We start from the raw sequence: 24,240 nt of genomic DNA, 5'->3' as shown, positions 1-24,240 counted from the left end.
GCTCACCTCCACCTCCTGCGAAATAGTAGGGGATGGGATATAAATGTCAGTAAATGTAAAGAAAGCTCACCCCCCTGCTGTCAAACTTCCCTCTGCGACTGAGTTCTGCAATTGGCTGTACATCTCCTGAGGATTGGGTTGGAATTTCTTTGCCTTGTAACAGCCCAGCAAAGAAACACAATAGATATGGAAAATGTAAAGAGGGGATGAGAAGGGGAGGTAGGTATGGGGGGAGAGAGATGCAGAGGGGGGGGAGGGGGTTGGTAAAGGGAGTGGGGAGAGAGACAAAGATAGTGAGGGTGAGAGAGAGGGTAGAGAAAGACACGGAGGGGCAGAGAGAGAATCAAGGGAGGAATGACAGTGCGAGAGCTAGAAAGAGGCATGAAGGAGGGTAAGGAGAGAATCAAGGGGGAATGAGGAGGGAAGGATGGAGGGAGAGCCGGATAGTGAAGTAGAGAGAGAGGGAGGCAGAGAGAATCAAGGGGGAATGAGAGAGGCAGGGAGAGAGAGGGACAAGGAGTGAGGAAGAGAGATAGGGACTGAGAGAGTCACAGTGAGGGGGAGAGAAGGAGGCAGAGACAGGCAAGCAAGGGGAGGGAGAGGGAGACAAGTATGGGAGGGAGAGGAAGCGAAAAGAAACAAGAAGAATGGGAGTGGGAGACAGAGAGGAACAGAGTGGAATCAGAAGAGACTGGCAGAAAGTGAGTGTGTGAGGGAAAGAGGGTGAGGGAGAGAGTTTAAGAAAAAGAGTGGAAGAAAGAGATGGGGAGAAAAACAATGGAAGACAGGAGGAGGGGAAAATCAAGGAAAAGAGTGAGAGAGAAAGGTACTAAAAGATTCATAGCTAAAGAGAGAACAGCAGGGAGGGAGAAAGCTGGAAAGGAATGCAGGGTCCCAGATTAATATTTGTTCAGAGAAGAATGAAATGTGTGAAATCTGGAGTGAAAGAGAGAAGGGGAGAGGAGAGAAAAGTAGCCTGAGATAGGTTGAGAGGGAGACAGAGATTTCATGAGAGAGAGCAGTCGGTGTCAGGGAGAGAAAGTGAGAGAGGGAGAATCTGACAGGGAGTGAGAGACACAGATACAGAGAGAGAGACAGAAAGAGGGAGGGAGAATGGGAGATTTACAGAGAGAGCGAGAAGGAACATACAGTTATTGAGTGGATTCTAGTTGGAATCAACAACATCTTTAGACAATAAAGGAATTGAGGGGATAGTGCAGGAAAATGGCGCTGAGGGTGAAGATCGGCCAGGATCCTGATGAATGGGGGAGCAAGTTCAGGACAGCAAGTTCAAAGGACCAAGTGGTCAAATCCTTTCATGCTTCTTATGTTCATATGTTCGTGGATAGAGAGATACAGATAGAAAGAACAAGAAAGTGAAGGGGAGGGACAGAGAGAGATGGTGTTTGAGAGGAGTGAGGCAGAAAGTGGGGGAGAGATGATGGAGAGACAGACAGTGAGGGACAGAATGAAAGGGAGAGGTAGGGAGGAGATAGTGAAAGACAGAGAGAGTGGTAGTGGGAGACAGAGAAGGGAGGATGAGAGGCAGAAAGAGAGAGGATGGAGGTTGAGAATCCCCCTTCATCTCAGGATCTCCCAAATCTTCTGACACCAATGAGGGCCTTCCAGAAGCTATAGTATTGAAGTGAAGCAGCCATTATGCACAGCAAGCTTCCAGAACCAGTGGTCTGACAATCATCAAAGCTATTTCTTTAATCAACTTTGAAGGATGACGTGTGTTTTTGTTTGTGTGTCCTGGGTAGATGTGTGTCCAACTGTGAATATGCACACGTGTATGTCAGCTTGTATTTGTTAGTATGAATCTGTGTGACTACATCCTTGTGTGTCTATGTCTTTTATGTCAGTGATGTGTCTAAGTTTGTGCGGGGATATATTTGAGGGAGTGTATATATCTGTGTGCGTCTTTTAATACAAGTGTATCAATGCCTGTGCATGAATATCTTTGTATGATAGAATATCTGTGTGTGGTTGGTTATAATTGTGGTGTGTAACTTTTCATGTATCAGTGTCTTTGTGTGTTTTTATGACAATATCTTTATGTCTGTGTATGCATACCTTTCAGTGTGTGTGTTTGAGTATGTGTGTATTTTTGTGTGAGTGGGCCTATGTGTGTATTTGACTGCTTGTTTTGTGTGTGAATATCTTTGCATGTCTGTGTGTCTGAGTGTGCATGTGACTGTGCATCTGTAAGTGAGCACAATTATGAGTCTATCTGTGTATCTTTGTGTTTGTGAATATGTGTGTGCAAACATCTTTGTGTGTGTGCAAACATCTTTGTGTGAGTGCGTACATCTGTGTACGTGTGGCTGAGGGTTTATGTGTATATGTGAGTGTGTATCTGTGTAACTATGTGTGGCTGTGTATCTTTGTATGTAAATAAATGTGTGTGTACCTTTTATCTGTGTGTGTGTACGTCATTTTGAGTGTGTGTGTGTGAATACATGTGTTATGTGTGAACAATTAAGCACAGACTGATTGCACTCTCCTCCACGCTTGCAGTGTTATCTTGGATCTGCTCCCCACACTCCCTACGCCCCCTCCCTCAGGAAGATGTGCAATAGAGGGTGGGGCCAGCAGGCAAGAGGCAGACCCAGGGTCCTGGACCTGATGCTGGCTTGCAATCGAACAGCCATCATCTCCCAGGCAGCTGCTCCCTGCCCTCTGATTCCTCCCTCCTCGGTCTCCAAGATGACACCAGCTGCCTGGGCAACCCTCTGACCAACGGATCAGGCCAGCCAATGGCGTGAGGTGGGGTGAGGGGAGAGGCCAGCAGATGAAACAGGCAAAAGAAACCACATCAGCAAACAAGATGCTGGAGGAACTCAGTGGGTCAGGCAGCATCTGTGGAGGGAAATGGACAGTCGATGTTTCGGCTCTGGACTGAAAGAGGGGAGGCAGCCAGTACACAGAGGTGAGGGGAAGGGGTGAAGCAAGAGCTGGCAAGTGATGGGGGGGTGATAGGCAGACAGAGGAGAGGAGAGTGGAAATAGCAACAGGCTGGGAGGTGATAGGTGGGAACTGCATCCCTCCTTCCCCCCCCCCCCTCAACCCCCACACACTCCCTGGCCCACAGTGATCCTTGTGGCAGGACCCACATCCCCATCCCTCTATCACCCTCACGTTCTCTGCCTTGTCGCTCTCCAGGAGAGGGGGATGGAGAATCAGAAAGCAGAGGGAAAGGGACGTTCTGCATCCCTGCTCTGTCCCTGACTGCCCTCCCCCATGGGGACATCGACCGGGGCCTCGATACTGGGCTCTCTCCCTGTGCTGGGAGCAGGCAGCTGAGACAGCTCCCTGGGAACACAGAGAGTTGGGAAGGGGGAGGGATGGGGGCAGCGCAGCTGGGGTCAGGGGGTGCAAAGAATCAGGAGAGGGATGGGTAGATCTAGGACAGAATCTAAATGTCTCTCATGCTCTTTCTCCATCTGTCTCACTTTCCCTCTATCCTTAAACATTGTCTATCACCTTCTGTCTCCCACTCTGTCACAAATACACTCTCTTTCTCACACTTCTGTCTCTTCTTTCCTCTCTCATTCTCTCTCTCTCTCACACACACATTCCCTTTCTCTCAAACTCTCCCTATGTGTCTCTTCCCCCTGTCTTCCTTTATCTCCCTGAACAAAGTATGTAATTCCCTCTAGGTTGTCCTGTCACACACTCCCAGGACAAAGGTTAGATACAGAGTGAAGATCCCTCTACACTGTCCCGTCACATGCTCTCAGGGCACAGGTTAGATGTAGAGTGAAGCTCCCTTTACTTCCAACACAGCAAGGAAAATCTGTTCTGTTTTTAACCCATGTGGTCCCTGCCCTGTTAAAGATATGGTTCCAACCAATGCAATGATTTCCTCTTGATGCTCAATGACTCCTGCTTTTCCATGGATCCTTGATGCAACAATATTTCAAATGGTTCAATAACTGAAAATGTGATTAATTGTGGAGATAAAACATTGTCATAAATCCAATTTAGATCGGACAGAAATGTGAACAGTACCAAAGAAAAGTAAAATCAGTGTGTGAAATATGGTGTCCAATCTGTTTTTGTGTTCTCTTTGACAAATTGTTTTTAAATAAAATTTCTTGCTGTATTTTAGTAAAATAGTTCATTCAACCTCTTTCAAGCTATTATTGTGGACAAGATGTAGGGTGCAGGAGGAATAGGTTTCAACGAGCCCAATAACATCCTTTTTGCAACAAATATCATTGTATATTGCAGTTTTGTTTTAGATGATGTACGAATTCTTGTACTGAGCAGTACAGTATATGATGTGTGTGAGATAAAGGAGATTTTTGCTTGTTCTTTAGTGGAGCAAAATAAATATTCACATGATTCAATACCCAGATCAGAGAAGTATTTATTGACTGGCTGAGTTCTTCCAGCATTTCTGCTTTTGTTTTGCATCTGCAGTTTTATTTGTTTTCCAGAGAAGTATTTTGCCGGCAGGTGGATGAATGGCCTGGTCACTTTATAGGTGTTGTCCACACACTCATAACATTTTTACTCATTTTTAAGAGATGAGGTATAACAATTTCACCAAGTTACAAAAGTTCAGTATTCATCAAAGCAAGAAGCCACCTCTGAAGATTTTGTACCTTTAAGACACATTTCTCTCATCACTATCCTATCAAATAAAACATCCCTTTAATTTAAATAATAATTATTAACCCACATCAAAGATGCGCACAATCAGTGTGGAGCGGAAACATCAAATCCTCCTCACTAGCCATCAACACAGACGGACCTTGGGGCTGCCTGCTTAACTCTCTGCTCTACTCTCGCTATACCTACGACAGTGTGGCTAAGCACAGCTCCAATGCCATCTACAAATTCGCCAATGACACCACTGTTGTTGGCAGAATCACAGATGGTGATGAGGCAGGATACAGGATGAGATAGGTCAACTGATTGAGTAGTGTCCTAACAACCTTGCACTCAATGTCAGCAAGACCAAGGAACTGATTGTGGACTTTAGGAAGGGGAAATAAGGTGAACATGCACAAGTCCTCATTGAAAGGTCTGCAGTCGAAAGGGTGAGCACCTTCAGGTTCCTGGGTATCAGCATCTCTGAGGACTTACACTGGGCCCAGCACATAGATGGACCCATGAAGAAGGCACGCCAGCATCTCTACTTTCTTTGAAGTTTAAGTTGATTTGGCGGGTCATCGAAGACTCTGACGAACTTCTACAGATGTACAGAGGAAAGCATTCTGACTGGTTGCATCATGGCCTGGTGTGGAAACTCCAATGCACAGGAATGCAAGGGGCTACAGAGAGTGGTGGACTCAGCCAGTTCCATCACGGGTACAGCTCTCCCAGCCATTGAGAACATCCTCAAGAGGCGATGTCTCAGGAAGGTGACATCCATCATCGGGGACCCCCACCATCTAGGATATGCCCTCTTCCCGTTGCTGCCATTAGGCAGGAGGAACAGGAGCCTGAAGACCCACACCTCAAGGTTTAACAACAGCTTCTTCCCCACTGCCATCGGATTCTTGAACCATCATGATAAACCTTGACACTATTTCGGACTATATTGTTTTTAGCAAAGAAAAACATGATCAGTGTAAATAGCAAATTATAAATATATTATAAAATGCATCATTTTTCTTTCATTATTTAGCTTATAAAGAAGAAGTGGTAAAAAGATACCAGGGTAGAAATTTGGCTCAGTGCACGTCAGTCCTCTATTCCCCCTCACCCACCCTACTAACAAATAAACTTGGCAATAACTGCAGCCAAAGGTATCAGCCTAGACAGGTTGCAGTACTTACGGGCATTTTAAAAATTGCCTCCAGTGAAGATCTGTATATATGAGTGAATTATGGAAAAGCAAATGGCAATACATCATCACCTTGATATTTCTCCAGTTTTGTAATCAAATGCGATTTCAATTGGTTCTAATACACACAGAATCGAAACTTAATACATTCACTATCCATGAGTAAACTTCTGAAATTGTGATTTTGACACTTCAGTGTTCGCACTGACAATCAGAAACACTGATGTAGCCCGAAAATTCTAAAGTTACCTTCTCTTGCTTAAAGTCACTTGCTTTCAGTGATTGGAAACTGCCCAATTATGAAAGGTTTGCACTTCAATCAAGATGATCTGCTAAGTTTTTCTACTGAGTCACTTGCTTCTTGTTATTTTTAAACTGAATTCAAATTTTAAGTAATATAACGTAGAAGTATGCATTGTAAGTAAATTGTCCTAAGAAAAAGAATGTTAAATCTATCCTATTATAAACAGGATAGTTATAAACATGGCCAAAAATTTATTGCCTCTTTTAATTTTGCAGATATCCAAGAAGGCTATACAAGGAAGCTATAGTTATTTTTCTTCATCTATCTAGCTTGATTGACTAACAATAATTGATTATAAATGTTGTCTCACAGCTTGAAGCCTATAGTAGGTAGGCTGTTGATGGCGTTTCACTGATGGGAGCCTGGTGGGATGTCAATCTCCAGCTTTGCCTGTTGAATTGTCAATCTCTGTAGTTTACTATAAATGAGTATTATTATTATTAATAATATACCAACCTTGAACTCAGATCCTTGGGATTGTTGAAGTTATCATCAGACCCACATTTTGACTGAAATAAATCAGGTGGCACAGTGGTGCAGTTGGTCGAGCTGCTGTCTCACAGCTCCAACAGCCTGGGTTTGATCCTGACCTCCGGTGCTGCCCGTGTAGAGTTTGCACATTCACCAGGTGACCTTGCGGGTTTCCCTTGGGTATCCTGATTTCCTCTCGCAAGGAAATCCTGTGGATACCTTGGGTATCCTGATTTCCTCTCCTACTCCAAAGAGGAGTAGGTTGGCAGGTTAATTTTCCACTGTAAATTGCCTCTAGGTATTGCAATTGCTCTGTGAGCTGACACAGACTTTATAATCGGAAATGGTCTCTGCCTGCGTCGCGTGGAAACTTAATGTACATCATGCATCATTGTACTTCAGGGTTCTGCCCACTTTTCTGCAAAGTGTCATTGTAAAGACTATGAAGTACTAGCTTCATTTATAATTTTTTAAGACTAGTAGTTATGATGACCAACTAAATAGAGATCTATGCAACAAAAATGCAGATCTGAGTAACATCTTCATTAATTCTGTCCACTGCCTGCTTGACAATCACAAAGTGGTATATTTTCACACCACAGAGTAAGCCTCAAAATCTATTCTTGACCAGGAGGTGAGATCCTTGTCAGCAGAAAAAAATGACCAAAAAAAAATTAATGGAAAAGTTGCAGCAATTGTTGAAGCCAAAAAATGACTGGTAGCCCTATGCTACTAAACCGTCCCCAGCTCTCCACTGTTTTACTTCTTATATCTAAACTACAAAATATGTGCATCACCTATGGTGGTCAGCCATTTGTGCCATATGCATGAAGCTGTAGTTGTTGATCATATTCCGCCAATACCAACCCTCACCTTGTGCCTGTCAACTGCAAGTAATGGCCACAAGGTGTCCTTCTATGAATGAGAGTATGGTGGGTGATCACACAGAACTACTTTAGATAACGCGAATTTCTATCTTATCCTCTGTGATTTTCAGCAATTCCATTTACTTCATGACTGCATGAAAATTTGATTCTTCATGTGAAATTTAACTAATTCTATCAGGGAAGTTACCACATCATTGAAGGTGATTACTGTATTTTTTCACGGTTGTGTGCCTAATGAAGGATTGTCGCACAGCTGGTAGTGTTGCCTTTTGAATAAGACATTAAACTGGGACCATATGATCTCTCAGGATATCATAAAAGATCTCCAGTCAGTCAAAGAAACTGGGAAATTGATATCCACAACACAGCTAATCTGCTCATTTCTTATTGCTGTTTGTGGTTTGCAATGTTTCTAACATTACAGCAGTAATTACGCTTAAAAATATTCAATTAACTGTAAAAGCAATGAGGATGATGCAGAGTCATGATGGGCACTATAGAAGTGCAAGATCTTTCCTTAAAATGTAAGACAATATCTTTGTTACTAATAAATTAGGTATGCTGGTGTGTCTGATATTGAAACATGTAACATGTACATCAATATTATCTATTACTGCATATTGTAGTTTTTTAATTCATATGATTATATTGGCTGTAAATCAAAATAGTTAATTTGCCCACTAAAATGAGTGATGTAATTCCTTTATTAACTTAATGTGCACTTTAAGCTCAGAATCCTTCTGCATGGTAGCTCTAGAGCAGCTAGAAATCTTATCAGGAACTTAAACAGGAAGCAGTTTCCCATCTCAACTTGCATAACCTCAAAATCTGGACTCTGTTTATGAATTGTGGAAGAGAGATTAACCGTATGATGCTTGTGTTAAACATTACATGTTCGTCCAGTTCAATTTGGAGTGTATGCTGCAGGATAAATTTGTTAACTTCCATCAAGGAAAATCATCGGCTGCATTTCTGAGAATGAATCAGAAAGCTTAGAGTTACATTATGTTGCCAAATAATGTTAGTGCATAGACAAGAGAAAAAAACCACTTCTTTATATCTTATTCCCTCCCTACTAACTCCTAATCTTGGGGAAGATTATGAAGTCAAGTTGATTGCATTATGCATCTCTCATATTACCCACCATTTTTGGGGACACATGTAAAATGTATTGGCACAAGGTGAATGAAGGCTGAAATAAAGCAAGTAAATTGCATAATACTTGGTCTGCAGGTGCTGTAATTGGGAATAGAAGAATCAGTATCTTTATTCAGCATTCAGTTCGGAAACCTAATGGAAAAGTGAGGTACTGTCCGTCAAGCTTCTATTGAGCTTCATTAGCACACAGTAGGTGGCTGCAATCAAAAAGGGGAGTGGGGTGTGGAACAGAGAGCTAAAATAGCAAGAAACCAGATACTCACAGTTAGACATTCAATGTTATCCAATCAGTTTGTTCTTCCTAATGTAGAAAAGGCATATCGAGAATAACAAGTACAAAATACCAAATGCAAAGCATATACCTAAATCTTAAGTGGTGAAATATGATCAATTTCAGTGGAACACTCTTTCTGTTTTGACTAAGAATTAATGACATAGGGAGTCAAAGACGGGAATCAATTAGGCAGTATTGTCATATTTTGCTTTTGCATCATACTGATGTGCCTGCCTATGCAGTAATAATTTTATTTCTATAATGACAACACCTAACAGGGAGAAAGTGTTTTCCTCTCAAAAGTACAATTAAATTGACAGCCCGCTGCCTTCTGTATCTTACTCAAGTGACAATGCATGTGTGCTTCATGTGAAACAAATTGCCCATTGATCTGTTTTATGTGAAAATAATCCAGCTGCCCACCAGCCCGTCCCAGCTGGTTCCACCTATCACCTGCCAGCCTCTATCCCACCCCTACATACTACTATACACTGGCAATCTCTTCCTGTTCTCTCTCGGTCCTGATGTAGGGTATTGACCTGAAACATGAACTCGCATCTTTTGCCTCCACGGATTCTGCTTGAACTGCTGAGTTCTTCCAGCGTTCTGTTTTTATTCAAGATTCCAGCATCTGTAGCCTCTTTTGTCTTCTTTTGCAACTAATCTTGATTTATTTCCTCCATCTAAGTTACAGAACTAGGCCCGGTAACTTTTGGAGCTACTCTGCCAGAGCAGGTGGAGAGGAGAGACTGCAGATGCTAGAATCTGGAGTGAATAAACAAACTGCTGGAGGAACTCGGTGGGTCAAGCAGTATCTGTGGAGGGACATGGACAGTCAGTGTTTTGGGTCAAGACCCTTCATCTATAGAGTGTTGGAGGAGGTGTGTGAAAACTGAGTCCATCCTACTATGTTCCTAATTATAAGGGCAGAGTAATTATTGCAGCCAGGACGTATGCATTGTGCCTGAAATGACACTTCAGTGGTGTCTACAATCTACCAAATTCTGGAAAAGCTCAAAGCTAGAAGGGACTCTGAGTCCCACCTTGGAGTTAAAGGCTTAAATAATTAACAAAGCTATTTCTGAAGGATGTGCCATTCTTATCTTTCCATGTGTCACATCTTATCTAAGTCCCATATAAGAAAGATTGCCAATCCTTCCTGAATAAGTTATATTCCTCTCTGCAGTATTTACCACACTTCCTGAGGTGTCTCAGGGAAGCAAACATCGGCCTTCTGAAGGAACCCTTGGAACTTGTCTGACAGTCCTGCTTGATGAGATGGACTATGACCTCACGATCTACCTTGTTGTGACCTTGCACCTATTGCACTGCACTTTCTCTGTAGCTGTGACACTTTACTCTGTACTGTTACTGTTTTTACCTGTACTACATCAATGCACTCTGTACTAACCCAATGTAACTGCACTGTGTAATGAATTGACCTGTACGATCGGTATGCAAGACAAGTTTTTCACTGTACCTCGGTACAAGTGACAATAATAAACCAATACCAATGTTGAGCAGATCAGGAAAGATCCACCCAACAGCAATTCAGTCCTGTGTCCGTAATGAGTGCTGCAAGTGAGTATAGAGGGTAATTCAATAATCAGGCAGACTCAGCAAGATGAACTGCTCAGAGGGAGCAGTTCCAGAGCAAATCATTTCCTGTCACTTTATTTTAGTGCATGGAAAATCAAGGACATTGGTGTTCTGCCTTTATTCTCCGTGGATGCTTCTCCTTGCTCAGAGTGCTTAATTAAGGGAGCAACTCTACAGTCTGTGAGCATCCTGTGGTATTACCTGTTATCAGATGGAGGGGGAAAGAGCAATCAGAGCTGCAAGTGAATTAAGTATGAGATTGCAACCGGTATAGTGTGAGTTGTTATGAAATAGAAAGAATTCCACGTGGACTTTCTACTGGGAGTGTCTTCTATTTACATGGCACCATTTGTTTTGGATCTAATGGGGTTATGAATATTAATTATTTAGTACTGGCTCCCAGTGGAAGCTCTAAAAACAACCGCATGGCAGGAGGATGTAGTGAAGCCATTAGAGAGAAAAAAAAGGCAGTGAGTGATAAACAAGAGGCCAAAGAGTGAACTCAGCCCCAGTGGAAATGTAAATTAGAAGGGACACGAGGGGAGATGATGGTAGTTTCTGCCCATTGCTGCTCAGGTGGGCAGAACCTACCTAGTAGAACCTATTCAATCATCCTCTGTAATCCTTGGCAGCTATAGTAATGGAGGAAGAAAACTGGGAAAGCACCTAGGCGTTGTCTTGCCTCTGTTGTTTATGCACAGCAGAACAATGTAGGAAAGCAAAGTGCCTGCTGATCCTGGTACTGGGGAGCACAGCAGAGGGGAGTACTGGGAGTGCAACTGCCTGTTTAGCCTTGATTTAGGTAACAAAAACTGAGCTAGCAATTGTGTCCAATCATAGCCGGTAGTCAATAGAGAGGAAATGAGAGGACAATGTGTGAAAATATTTGTTAGTAACTGGGGAGAGGGAGGGCACAACATAATGTGAACTATTACTAAATAGAAAAAAAGCCGAATGAAAAAGGATTTTACAAAGCCTTGCATGAGGCAAGGTCCCAGTTTTGCCACAAGCATCAATCAGAATATTGTTCTTGATTCTAATAAGTATGCACGTCAAATGTAGTAGCGTTCTATAGACAACAGTATGAAAATTCACCAATGAAGTAACAGAGAAATTTAGAATAAATCTGTTGGTGAAAATGTTTACCATCTATGATAGCAAATAAAATATTGCATCATTTATATATCATATTTTCACCCAGAAGATAGAACATGGAACAGTACAGCACAGGAACAGGCCCTTCATCCCACGATGTCTGAACCGATGCCAAATTAAACTAAATCTCGTCTGCCTGCACATGATCCATTTTCCTCCATTCCCTGCACATTCATGTGTCTATTTAAAACACAACTATCATATCTGCTTCCACCAATACCCCTGGCAGCCCGTTCCAGGCACCTACCACTTTCTGCGTAAAAAAAACTTGCTCCACACATCTCCTTTAAACCTTCCCACTCTCACCTTAAATGCATGTCTCCTAGTATTTGACATTTCTACCCTGGAAAAAACTTCTGACTGTCTACCCTATCTATGCCTCTCATAATTTTATAAATTTCTATCAGGTCTCTCCTCAGCCTCTGTCACTCCAGAGAAAACAATCCAAGATTGTGCAACCTCTCCTTATAGCTCATACCCTCTAATCCAGGCAGTGTCCTGGTAAACCTCTTCTGCACCTTTCCAAAGATGCCACATCCTTCCTATAAGGGGGAAACCAGAACTGCACTCCAAGTGTGGCCTAACCAAAGTTTCATATAGCTGCAGCATAACTTCCTGACTCTTGAACTCAATGCCTCAACTAATAAAAGCAAGCATGCCATGTGCCTTCTTTACCACCCTATCAACCTATGCAGCAACTTTCAGGAGCTATGGACTTGACCCCAAAATCCTTCTGTGCTATTAAGGGTCCTACCATTAACTATAAGCTTCCCCCCTTGCACTTGCCCTCTGCTCAGAGCACAAAATATGCTAAGTCCTTTATGAAAACAAGGTTGCGGCCAAAGGCTTTGAAGGGTAAAGTGATTATTTCAGCAACTCCTATCAATGTATCATTGTTGAATATGTATCCAAAAATAAACTGCCACCTTACTACTGAGTAATTCCATGAAATTTAACTGCTTGCAAGTGTTTGTTAACTTCTGATACATTATATTACTCAGTGATGCAGCTTATGCCATTAGTATAACTCTTCGATAACACTTTAAAAATACTTTGTAATGAGAACTTTTTAGAATGATACACATGGCAACCCATTTATATCACTGTTAAAATATCTACAAATATAGTGTAGTATTTTGCTCTTCAGCCTTCAATAGAAACTTATGTTTGGAATCTTCCGACTACACTTTTTGATTCAAGAATAAGTAGCTTTTTCCACAACTGGCCTTTCTCACAGTAACCATCCACAGGAAACTACTCACATTAATAAACTGCAGGGAATACATTTGGTTAATTTATATACACACATATCTCACTGTTGAAGATTGATCATTATTTATAGAAAACTGTTAATATAATGAATCTGTAACATACTAGTGGCAGGCTTTACTGATACCAATTCCATCATGCATTAATAACACTAATAATTGATTTAGAATATGTAGAAGTTTGTTGCTGCTGGGAATCAACATGAATGTATACAGCTGAAAGCTAAAGTTTCATGTTCTTTGGCCACACCAAATTCACTCATGTTAACAAGTTTGTGATAAACTGATTTTGCAGCAAATCTGCATTTTTCCAGCTTCAGATTGTTTGAACTGCATAATCTTTGCATGCCACACATTCTTGCATAGCACTTTCATACTTTCTGACCACGATTTTCCTAGCACAGCTGTGAAAGTATTGCACCACATTTGGAGTAAGCATTGTTCAATTTGTTTCTTTTTTATACATGCTAAGGATTGGGTAAAAGTCAACATTCAAAAGTGGGTTAGATGTTTATAACTTGAACTGTAAAAGTTTATTCTGGAAACTCGCATTTTCTCCTCCATTCTATAAAATGTAATGTTGACTTTAAAAGTATGTTTCCCAGTAAACATCTCTTCTTAGATCATATTCTTGGAATTCAGTCTTATTCACAACTTTGGATAAGTGAAACACTGATTTTAGATGTTATAAATATGGAAGGAGTGACTAGTCATAGGGTATTACAGCACAGAAACAGGTCCTTTGGCCCAACTCATCCATGCCGCCCAAGATGCTCGTCTAAGCTAGTCCCATTTGTCTATGTTTGGACCATATCCCTCTCGGTCTTTCCTATCCATGTACCTGTCCCAGTGCCTTTTAAATGTTATTATTGTACCTGCCTCAACCACTTCCTCTGGCAGCTCATTCTGCCTATGCACCACCCTCTGTGTGAAGAAGTTACCCCTCAGGTCCCTTTTAAATCTTTACCCTCTTAAACCTATGCCTTCTAGTTTTTGATTCCCTCTGCCTGGGAAAAAAGGCTGTATGCATTCACCCTATTTATGTACCTCATAATTTTATGCACCTCTATAGGATCACCCCTCATTCTCCTATGCCGCAATGAATAAAATCCTAGCCTGCCCAACCTCTCCCTATAAATCAGGCCCTCGAGTCCTCTCAAAATTCCCATAAATCTTCTTGCACTCTTTCCAGTTTAATGACTTATTTCCCATAACAGGGTAAGCAAAATGGTACACAATACTCCAGGTGCGGCCTTGCACAACTGCAACATAACGTCCCAACTCCTGTACTCGATGCCCTGACTGATGAAGGCCAGCGTGCCATATGCCTTCTTCACTATCCTCTCTACCTGTGACAACACTTTCAGGAAACCATGTACTTGTACTCCTGGGTCTGTCTGTTCCTCAACACTCCCCAGGGCTCTACCATTCACTGTGACAGTCCTACCCTGGTTTGACTTCCCAAAATGCAACACATCGCACTTATCTGGATTGAACACCATTTGTCATTCCTTGTCCCACTTGAGGACTCTGATGCTTAATTTTGAGCATAAGAGGGGGGAAGGGGCTAACTAAGTCACAAACCCAGAAATGCAGATGGCTGGTGCTATTTTCTTCACTACTGCACAGATCAAAATCTTATTTTCTTTTATGAAGTGGGCTGCAGTTACAATCATTTTCAGATTGAATGGTGCCTCCCCAGAAATTCAACTAGACAGCTCTGATTGTGAATTGTACTTCCACCAATGATGTGTTTGCTCTCTGTGCCAGATACTGATGTCATTCCCAAAAGTGTTGCTAGGGTGATTCAACCACCTGGTTCTCAGGCATATCTGTTGTGGTCACTTTCAAATCAAGAGGCTTGTTACATCACTGCCCTCTCTGCAGCAGCACATTTCTGGAACTGGATGCCAGAGTTGACCTCAGCCGAGACTGGAAACCCCATTCACGTAGGTCCCCTTAAATTGATTTTCTTATCAAGATCAAGATTTCTTTATTAGTCACATGTACATCGAAGCACATAGTAAAATACATCTTTTGCATAGAGTGTACAAATGTACCGACCCTACCCTCACTCCAAGCTCATGACAATGAACCCCACAGCCCAGAACCTACCTACCACTCCTAAATCCCATATCTCTGAAGTGATACCATTTCAATCCATACCATTCTAAACCCTAATTCCCTGCTCCCAAGGCCCCCAACGTCCAATCCCAGATTCCACCTCCCTACTTTAAAACCTGGCCCATTCAAGGGATGTTCTCAATTGTCCCAGGCCCCAAATACAATTTCCCCTCCTCCTCCTCACCCCAAGCCACAGTCCTGATTCACCACCCTGATCACTGCCCCCATGTCCCAGTCCACAGCCTTGTTTCACTGCCCATCTATTCCATCTAATGATGCAATTCCAGTCACCAGGCCTCTCATTTCTAGTCCTGCCCCTGGACTTACCTCCTATTCCCCTTTGCACACTCTGCAGTGGCACAACCATGCAAAGGTACCTGCAGCCCCTGAGTCCAAATCCAGCCGTCACCTTCATGTTGTGCAAGATATTCCATCCGTTACCACTTTAGGTGAATACTGTTTGGAGAAAAAAAAAGTTTAACGAAAATCCCCTCTCAAATCAGCATTTGGTGTTAAAGAGATTCGTTTGTAATCAAGGTACCCTGTCTAGAGCTTGAAGTTGAAATCTAATATTCTACTATTACCAATATCAAGACAATTTACTTCCACCTCCATCACGTTGCCCACCTTGGTTCCACTCTTTTTTCTGTTACTGAGTTCCTTATTTACATCCATGTGACATTCTAATTTATTGCCGTCCTTGTTTTCTACCGATCTCAAACTGCAACTTTATCCAAAGTATATGCACTGTATTATTTGCAGCTGTCCACTTGCCTACTACTCTCATTCTGCACTGGTTTCTTATCTCATACTATTACTTTTGTTGAAGTCTGTCCTTCCCACTTTCTCTGGTCCTTTGAGTCCAATCTACTGTGCATTCCCTCCTCTCCCTCTCCTCGGCTCAATATTAAGCATCAGTCCTCTGTGGAACTATATTCGCACACCTATTTGCCATTCCCGTAACCATCTTTTGCAAAATACATTTCTTCCAACAAGCTCCGAGCCGCGTTTACCTGGTTTTCCTTCAAAGCATCAGTTCCTGCTTTCCATGTGTTTCAACAAGATATCATAGAACAATACTTTAAAAAAAACATGGACTGTGAGAGTTAGCTTTGAAGTCTTCACTCAGTCTCTGTGAATATCGCGTCTAATCATCAGTCTGTTTTATCTGCTGGGGAGGAAAAACATCAGTAGTCTAAATATAACGTGTTGAGAGATTTTGTCCAACTAATCAGTGGATATTCACAGGCCATGACAGCACTGTCAAACACCTAAATCAACACTTGCAATTATCTTAACTACCTGCAGTAAGTTGTCAACCGCAGCCTTTGGTAAAGAACATCCATTATTGAGTGGAAGACGTCATGGAAATGCCGGATAGGTGGGCGATTCCGTGCGTGTTGTCTCACTGAACGCGTGCTCTGCGATTGGCGGTTGCTGGCGCTCCGAGTTGGCGGCTGCCTGGGCTGTCCGCATTGGCTCGCCTTTGCAAATGTGTTGTGCGACTTTCCGAGTCGTCCTTTGTCAGTTATTCTGAAGCCAGTTTTCTTTCTCTCAGATTATTTTGTCTGTTTTTTTTTCCTGCGGAATTGCGTTTTGCGGCAGGTTCTGGGAGGGTGAGAGTGAGCAAGGTCGTGGTTGGTGAGAGAAGTGTCTGCTCCCGGGGCAGCCAGGTAAGGGTGCGTGAATGTGGTCAGGGGTGTCGGATGCAGGAGACACCAGTCGGCTCCTCTAACTCAGGCTTGGTCTTGCTGCCGTGTGGTTAATGGCTGTTTGTCGCATTGTTCCTAATGAAGACTTGTAGAAGAAGCGAACTTTTCCCGAATGTAAACTTAGTCCAACACTCGCGCTGGATGTTTTATTGTTGAACTTTAAAAAAAATAATTAAAAGTGTAATTTAGAAAACAATACTGGCAGTGTTACTGAGTTGGAAACCCAAGTGATTTTAATCTGGTGATCAACGCCAGCATTTGAAATAATGTTAACAAAACGTTTTATGTGAACACGTGGACATTGTTTTATTCCCCCACCAAAGTAGAAGAAAACTGAAGTGTTTTAGTTGAACACATAGCAAGGCGCTTGTCTTAAATCGTCGAGATCTACCGATGTAGTACGTTTCAGTAACTTTGGAAATAGACCGAAACTGCATGGTGTTGGGCTCTGGTGAGGGGAACGACTGATTGGAATAAGAGATTATGGTACATGCGATAAAAATCTTAAACATGAATTTCAAATAACGAGCGGAGGCGATGTTTTCCTTTCGGGAATTAGGAGCTAGGGATGCCTTTTCTGAGCGTGAGTTTGGATTCGACACAGCGAAGGGTGATTGAGGACTTGTTTCTCTCGAGCATTACATTATTTGGGTTAAAGAATGCAGGATCCGAGCATGTTGAGTTCGCGGGACATTGTTGTCAGGGTGTGCAATCTTGGTGCAGGTTATGTGCTCTATTGCAAGACGACTACTTCTGAATGTAATGCGAAAATAATTATCGGGCGGCTTCTGAAGTAATGTCGCGTTGGAGAGGCAGTCTAGTATGACTTCAACTTCAGGCATGATTAAACGACGCCTCGGTGCAATTTAGCGGAGGGTGCATCGTCGGGTACAGTGTTTCAGATTGCAGTGTATGGGGAAGGTATTTGCACGGCGGACTAATCTAGTAATGAAGGTAGCATATGCTGCCAGAACTTGCTCTGTTATCTGGTCTCTTTCGCAACCAAAGTGCTTCGCAGAAGCGTATGGAAGACGCATCTGGAGTCGGGAATATGACAAATAGTGAAATCTATAGTCAGATTGTAATTGGGAAGAGAGGCGGTTAAGGGTTTGGGCAATCAATGTGAGACCCAGGAAGTTGGAGGCTTCGATGCTAATGGAGGAGTGCATTAGCTTTTCCTGTTCTCCCCGGAGACGTACGAAATAGATAGTAGGTGAAAACTGTTCAGCATTTGAAATCAGTACTTGTAATATGAAGTCCAAATACAACACTTATTTTCATTTTCTCATTGGCCATGTGGCTGTCAGTGGCGACATCAGCATTTAGTTCCCCATTCGTCATGGAAAAGTTGATAGTGAGCAGCTGCTTTTGAGCCATTGCTGACCTGCTGGTGAAGGTACTCCCATGGTATTTCGAAGCTCGGAAGTTCCAGGATTTAGAGCTAACGACGGTGAAGTAAGGTGCACACTGTTCTAAGTCAGGGGAGGAACTTGTATGGAGTGTTATCCATGTGCGTGACCTTTAAGTCCCACTTAACAATCTATCTACTATTGCCCTTATTTTTTAATCAAGATCCATTGGCGAGGCACTTAAGGAGTGTCATGCAACCAATCTATTTGCCTGGATGAGTACAGCTTCAACAACTCAACTCAACGCCATCAAGACGAAGACACTAGAGAGTGAATATGGTGGAATTCTGGAGAGAAAAAAAAACAAAGTGCTGGAAGAACTCAGCGGGTCAGGCAACATCTGGACTGATGACTGGTCTCGACCCAAGAGCATCGACTGTCCATTTCCCTCCACAGATGCTGCCTGACCTACTGAGTTCCTCCTGCAGCTCATTTTATCTTGCACCATCTAGATGAAAGCAGTCTGCTTGATTGTTGAGGGTGTGGATGGGATGCCATTCATTCCCTCCACCTCTGGCACACTGGCTGCACACAATCTCCTAAACCTGTGACATACAGCACCTAAGGAAATAAGCATGTGGGAATGTGCAGCAGAGGTTACGATCATGATGTGTGTAGTGTAGTGGTCGGTGTAACGCTATTACAGTGCCAGCAACCCGGGTTCAATTCCTGCCACTGTCTGTAAGGAGTTTGTACGTCCTCCCCATGTCTACATGGGTTTCCTCTGGGTGTTCTGGTTTCCTCCCACATTCCAAAGATGTACGGGTTAGGAAGTTGTGGGCATGCTATGTTGGCGCCGGAAGTGTGGCAACATTTGCAGGCTGCCCCCAGAACCCTCTACGCAAAAAGATGTATTTCACTGTGTGTTTTGATGTACATGTGACTAATAAAGATATCTTATTGAATGGCAGAGCAGGTTTGAGGGGCCAAGTTGCTGACTTTTGCTCATAATGTTTATAAGAAGAGGCGTTGGATGCTCTTTATAGCTGCAATATTTGTGTGGCTGCCAGAAATAGTGGTTGAGGCGGGCACATCGGCAACATTTAAAAGCCATCTAGATAGGTACATGGATAGGAGAGGTTTAGAGGGCTGTGGGCCAAATGTGGGCAGATGGGACTAGCTTGCTGGGCAACACAGTCGGCATGGACAAGTTGAGCTGAAGGGCCTGTTTCCGTGCTGTGTGACTCTGACTGTGGCTGGTCCAGTTAAGTTTCACTTTAGTGGTGACCTCCTGGATGTTGACAATATTAATGCTGTTTGAAGGTGGATGGGTAGACACTCTTATTGCCTGAGGTGTTGAAAATCACACTGAATATCGAAATAATTCCCAATTCGCCGTATTAAGGAGGGAATGCCATTATTGAAGCAGGTGATGATGGTCTGGCCTACGCTACTACTCTCCTGCCGAGATGTCCTTTGATTGAGCTGATTTAAGCTTGAATTGCAAATCTTCTTTCTTGTGCATGCCAGGTTTGACTCCAGCCATGTCAGTGTTTTCCCCATCGCCACTTCCCAATTTCCATTGACCAGTTTTACTCGGGCTCCTTGATGATGCACCAGTTAAATGTTGTCTTGGTGTCAGAAGAAGTGTATCCTTCCTCTCCCTTGGAACTCTGTTTGGACCAAGGTCTGGAGACAATTGGTCAAGACAGAGCACAAGCTGAGAATCGGCAGGATTAAAGTGAGTGGTACTTGATAGCAATATACAGAGCATGTTCCAGCATTTTAAGAGTAGACTGATAGGGTGCAGTTGGTCAGATTCTGTTTGTCCTTTTCCTTGTGCATACTTGTAGGTAATTTTTTTCTCTATATATTTTCTGGTAAGTGCCAATGCACTGAAACAGCTTGGCTAAAGGTGCACATGACTCTGGAACTTAAGTCTTCAGCATTTTGGCTGGCATGTTGTCAAGGCTCCAAGCTTTTGCTGCTTTGAGTGTACTTGGCTGTCTTCTGATATCACACAACAAATTGATGGTAGCCCCACTTGGCTGACTGCAAACATCAGCAACCACATCCAGAAAATTGGTTCTGGCAAAGAGGTCCCTGGCTATAAACTTCCAAGGAAAACCGGCCCATGAAGATGTGACCACCTGCTCCGTAAGTGAAGCAACTCAAATAGCGACTGTGGTTACCCAGTAAGACCACTGGCCATACACTGTACTCCTGATACCATTCGTGTTGGTATCATAACCATTCATCTGCAAAGCATTCACCAGGTTGGCATATTATTTTTGATTGCACTTGCACTGCAGCAGCTGCAATCATCTGCTCTTCCCATTGAACCAAGAATGGCAACAAGTCTTTGTGGCAATGGTTAAGTGAGCTATATCTTGTGGATTGGCACAACAGAATGCAGTGGGTTGCAGTTCTGCTGCGGGTGGCCCTCTGTAACTCACGGCGGTCCAGTTCTGAGCTATTCTTTTCTGAATCTATCCCCGTTAGTGTAATGGTAGTGAGACACACCACAAGGTAGACTGGTGAAAATAAACACTTGTAGCGGCTAGCTACACACTACCAAATCAAGACAGAGTCGCTGGTTTCGAAATCGAAGGTCTAATAACGACCGGGGCACGGTGCTCCTTTAATAACTGAGCAATTCCCGCGCTACAGTTCCTGCACTGACATCACGCACATGTCACCTGACCTTCCCGCGAGTGGGCTTTCCCAGCCCAATGCTGGGGAAGAAGGAGGGCCCCGCACCATCTTGGATTGGGGCCTCCGACGACGTCGCGATGTCGGGAGCCGGTTCGATGCTGGTGCGGTGAGTCGCTACACACTCATATCTTTCGCTTATTTGTTCTCTCAGCATGTGCTGCAGACTCAGATTGACAGCTCCATTCTTCAGATCTCAGTTAGTGGTGATGCTCCTGAGCCACATCGATAATGACTATTTCTTCTTAACCCAGAGTGCATTTGATGTTCTTAGTACATTGAAGTACTATTCATTCACTGAGTGCATTAGGTGGTAGTCAACAGGATGGTCTTGCTTGTGGTTAACCTGGTGCCATGCAATGTTCTTGGTCAGTGTTGAAGCTTTCCAGAGCCACTCTCCCAGATGGAATCCATTGTTTCAGTACCTTTAGAGCGAATGCCCTGTTGGTGAGATGAAATGCACCCAATAGATCGTAATGAAGGAGATGGCGACAAAAAGTCTGAAAGGTGTGATTCTGTTGCTTAACTGTTCTGTGGTACATCTCTCCTAATTTGTCATACTTTCAGATGTGAAAGTCTTTGCATGCTTAACTGTGCTCTCAGTGTATATCTTGTACCTAGATCATTGGGTGATCCTGTCATTTTTTTTATTATTATGTATTATTGCTACATTTTAGTAACATCAGTTGGCTTGCAGAAGATTTAAGAATCTTCCCTGTTTAAAATCAGATCAGGTAACAAAGATTGATTAAACCTGATGTTAAAATAGAAAATTCTGGAAGTTCTCTACAGTTCAGGCAGCATCTGTAGAGAAACAGAGTTCATGTTTCAAGGTGATGATTTTTTGATTACTTTGCACTGCAACTTTTTAATTTTTAAATCAGATTTTATTTTAATGACTATCTGGTAGTTTCTTGGTCACCATTACTGATGAAGGCAACCTCTGCATTGTGGCCATTTGGGTTACAGAAATTCGGCCTTATGGAATTCACAAATTGCTACCCAAAATTTGAGACAGTAAAATTTGCTCTCTCAGAACCACACTGTTTGATATAAACTAATGAGTATTAACAGTGTACAACTAACAGTATTAAGGAAGGGGGAAATGAAAACAAACTGCTGGAAATACTCGGGTCAGGCCACATCTATGGGAAAAGAAACAACTAATGTTTCAGGTCTTCTGACGGAGAGCCTTTTCCACAGATGTGGCCTGACCTGCTGAGTATTTCCAGCATTTTCTGTCTTAATTTCAGATTTCCAGCATCTGCAGTTTTTTGATTTTACAGTATTAGGGGAGTAGTTGTGGATCACACCTTTCAAACGCCACCTACAATTTTTGGTGCTAATAGAAATGCAGGAGAACAAGCCAAGCGACCCAATTACAGTCTAGAGCACATGCCCGGATGAATATTGTTTTACACTGAAGCTAATTTGGAAATAATAATTGAATATGGATTAGCTTCTTGCATCTGTGTAGTTTCATAACTGCTGCAGCAGCATTTTAATGTGCAGAGAAATAAGTTATGTAAAACATGTAGAATTGGTGCAGATATTACATTGAATAGCAGTATGCTCCCAGTTGCATTTGTCTATCACCCTGTTGATCTGGAGGGTGGAGTAACATCTGAAGTTGTACAGAACTAGCTTGAAAAGTGTGTACAAGATGTCTGATAGTAAATGTGAGAAGTAATAATTTAAGCTAAATAAAGCATCTCTACCGTTTTGTAATGGAGGAGCTTATAGGGTTTTAGTGAGGTGTGATGATGGAGTTGCTATTGTTCTGGAGGCAGAAAAAATAAAATAACAATTGTTGATTTGTGGCTGTTGACAAGAAAGCATTATGTGTTTGAATAAATTTAAATAGATAGTGTTTAAAATCAGATTAGGCCCCAGATAGGAAAATGAATTGTTTATGGGATCCATTACAGAAAGCCCAAAGTGATCTTGCAAGGTAGTGAAATGGCAGGCAAACTAATCAGAATTGGGTTTATTATTATTGACGTAAGTCATGAAATTTGTTGTTTTGCAGTAGAGTGCAAGACATGAAAATTACTGTAAGTTACAAAAAAAGTGCAAAAGAGGAATTTTATAAAGAGCTTAAAGTTTTTTTGTTATCTGATGAAATTTTAGAAAAGTAGTAATAGATATTCCTCTAATATTTAATTAGTTATATTACACATATGGACGCCAGAGGATTAGTGGGCAACTGAAGGTTATTGCTAGGTGAGCGAGAACATGTAGATGAGTTAGCTTAATGACGGCAGGATATAAAATGGAATTGTTATCCAAAAGATTTAAGAGGAAAACAATGTGAAATGAAGATTTCCAAAGGGAAAGTAATGGCTGAAGAACATTTTGAATCCTGTCAAGAAATAATGAATTTGACCATGCTCAAATTGTCACACTGCCCCTGCTCTCACTTCCTTCCCCTTTACTCCCAACTGCATTTCTTGTGACCCTTCAGGACCAGTTGAACTGGAGATATTGAAAACTGTTCAAACATAGTTAAATATTACATAGAAATTAAAGTGCAAGATTATTACATAGGGCAGTACAGTATCAGGCCATTTGGCCCATAAGGTCTATGCTGACCATGATGCCAATCCAAACTAATCACACCTGCCTGCACGTGTTCTGTATCCCTCCACTCCCTGCCTGTTCATGTGCCTGTCTAAATGCCTCTTAAATGTTGCTATTGTATCTGCTTGCACCAGTTCCTGGCAGCACATTCCAGGAACTTACCACTCGCTCTTTGTGTGTTTTTTGTTTTAAAAAAAAAGAACAACAACTTGCCTTGTAAATCTCCTTAAAACTCCCCCTCTCATCTTGAAAGCTAGACCATCTTAGTGCTTGACATTTTCACCCTGAGAAAAAGTCTCTGATTTCTACTCTATGTATGTCTCTCATAATTTTAGATACTTCTATTAGGTTGCTCTTCAGCCTCTACTCCACATAAAATAATCAAAGTTTGTCCAACATCTCATTATAGTTAATACTCTCTAATCCAGGCAACATTCTGGTGAACCTCTTCTGCACCCTTTCTAAAGTTTCCATATCATTCCTGTAATGTGGCGACCAGAACTGCACATAGTACTCCAAGTGTGACCTAACCAAAGTTTTGTACAACTGCAACATGACTTCTCAACTTTTATACTCAATGCCTCTCCATCCAAAAATCTGCCAATTTTTGTGTTGTCTGCAAACTTGCTAAACAGCCCATCTACATTTCTGTCCAAATTATTTACATGTGTCACAAACAGCAGAGGTCCTAGCACTGATCCTTGCAGAACATCACCGGTCACAAACCTCCAGTCAGAACAGCACCACTACCTGGTCTTTGATGGCCAAGCCAATTTTTTTTAAAATTTTAAATTTAAAAAAAATTTTTATTTACAGCGTGGTAACAGGCCCTTCCGGCCCAGCTAGT

The 24,240-nt window shown here is 42.4% G+C and overlaps 1 protein-coding gene and 1 long non-coding RNA gene across 4 annotated transcripts in view; one reads left to right on the top strand and one right to left on the bottom strand.

The window, feature by feature from the left end:
* Positions 1 to 8,133: 8,133 nt before the first annotated feature.
* On the bottom strand, positions 8,134 to 16,377 carry LOC127570242 (uncharacterized). The gene is made up of 5 exons (XR_007956324.1): positions 16,343 to 16,377; positions 16,054 to 16,211; positions 15,368 to 15,496; positions 8,884 to 8,921; positions 8,134 to 8,434 (listed from the first exon to the last, which is right to left on the bottom strand). It is a non-coding gene; the product is annotated as an uncharacterized LOC127570242 (long non-coding RNA).
* LOC127570240 (oxysterol-binding protein-related protein 3-like) overlaps positions 16,364 to 24,240 on the top strand; it is a 131,144-nt gene continuing 123,267 nt past the window's right edge. Inside the window, exon 1 of one of the 3 annotated variants that reach the window (XM_052015565.1) lies at positions 16,364 to 16,421. The gene's annotated coding sequence lies outside the window, so the exon portion shown is untranslated. Of the gene's footprint in view, positions 16,714 to 24,240 lie in introns of all 3 variants that reach the window. The other 2 variants (XM_052015563.1, XM_052015562.1) reach the window with 2 other exon arrangements.

The sequence above is a fragment of the Pristis pectinata genome, chromosome 5 (genome assembly GCF_009764475.1).
Source record: "Pristis pectinata isolate sPriPec2 chromosome 5, sPriPec2.1.pri, whole genome shotgun sequence".
Classification (NCBI taxonomy): Eukaryota; Metazoa; Chordata; class Chondrichthyes; order Rhinopristiformes; family Pristidae; genus Pristis; species Pristis pectinata.
Note: the sequence above shows the minus strand (reverse complement) of the source record. Positions and strands in the feature narration are given on the sequence as shown.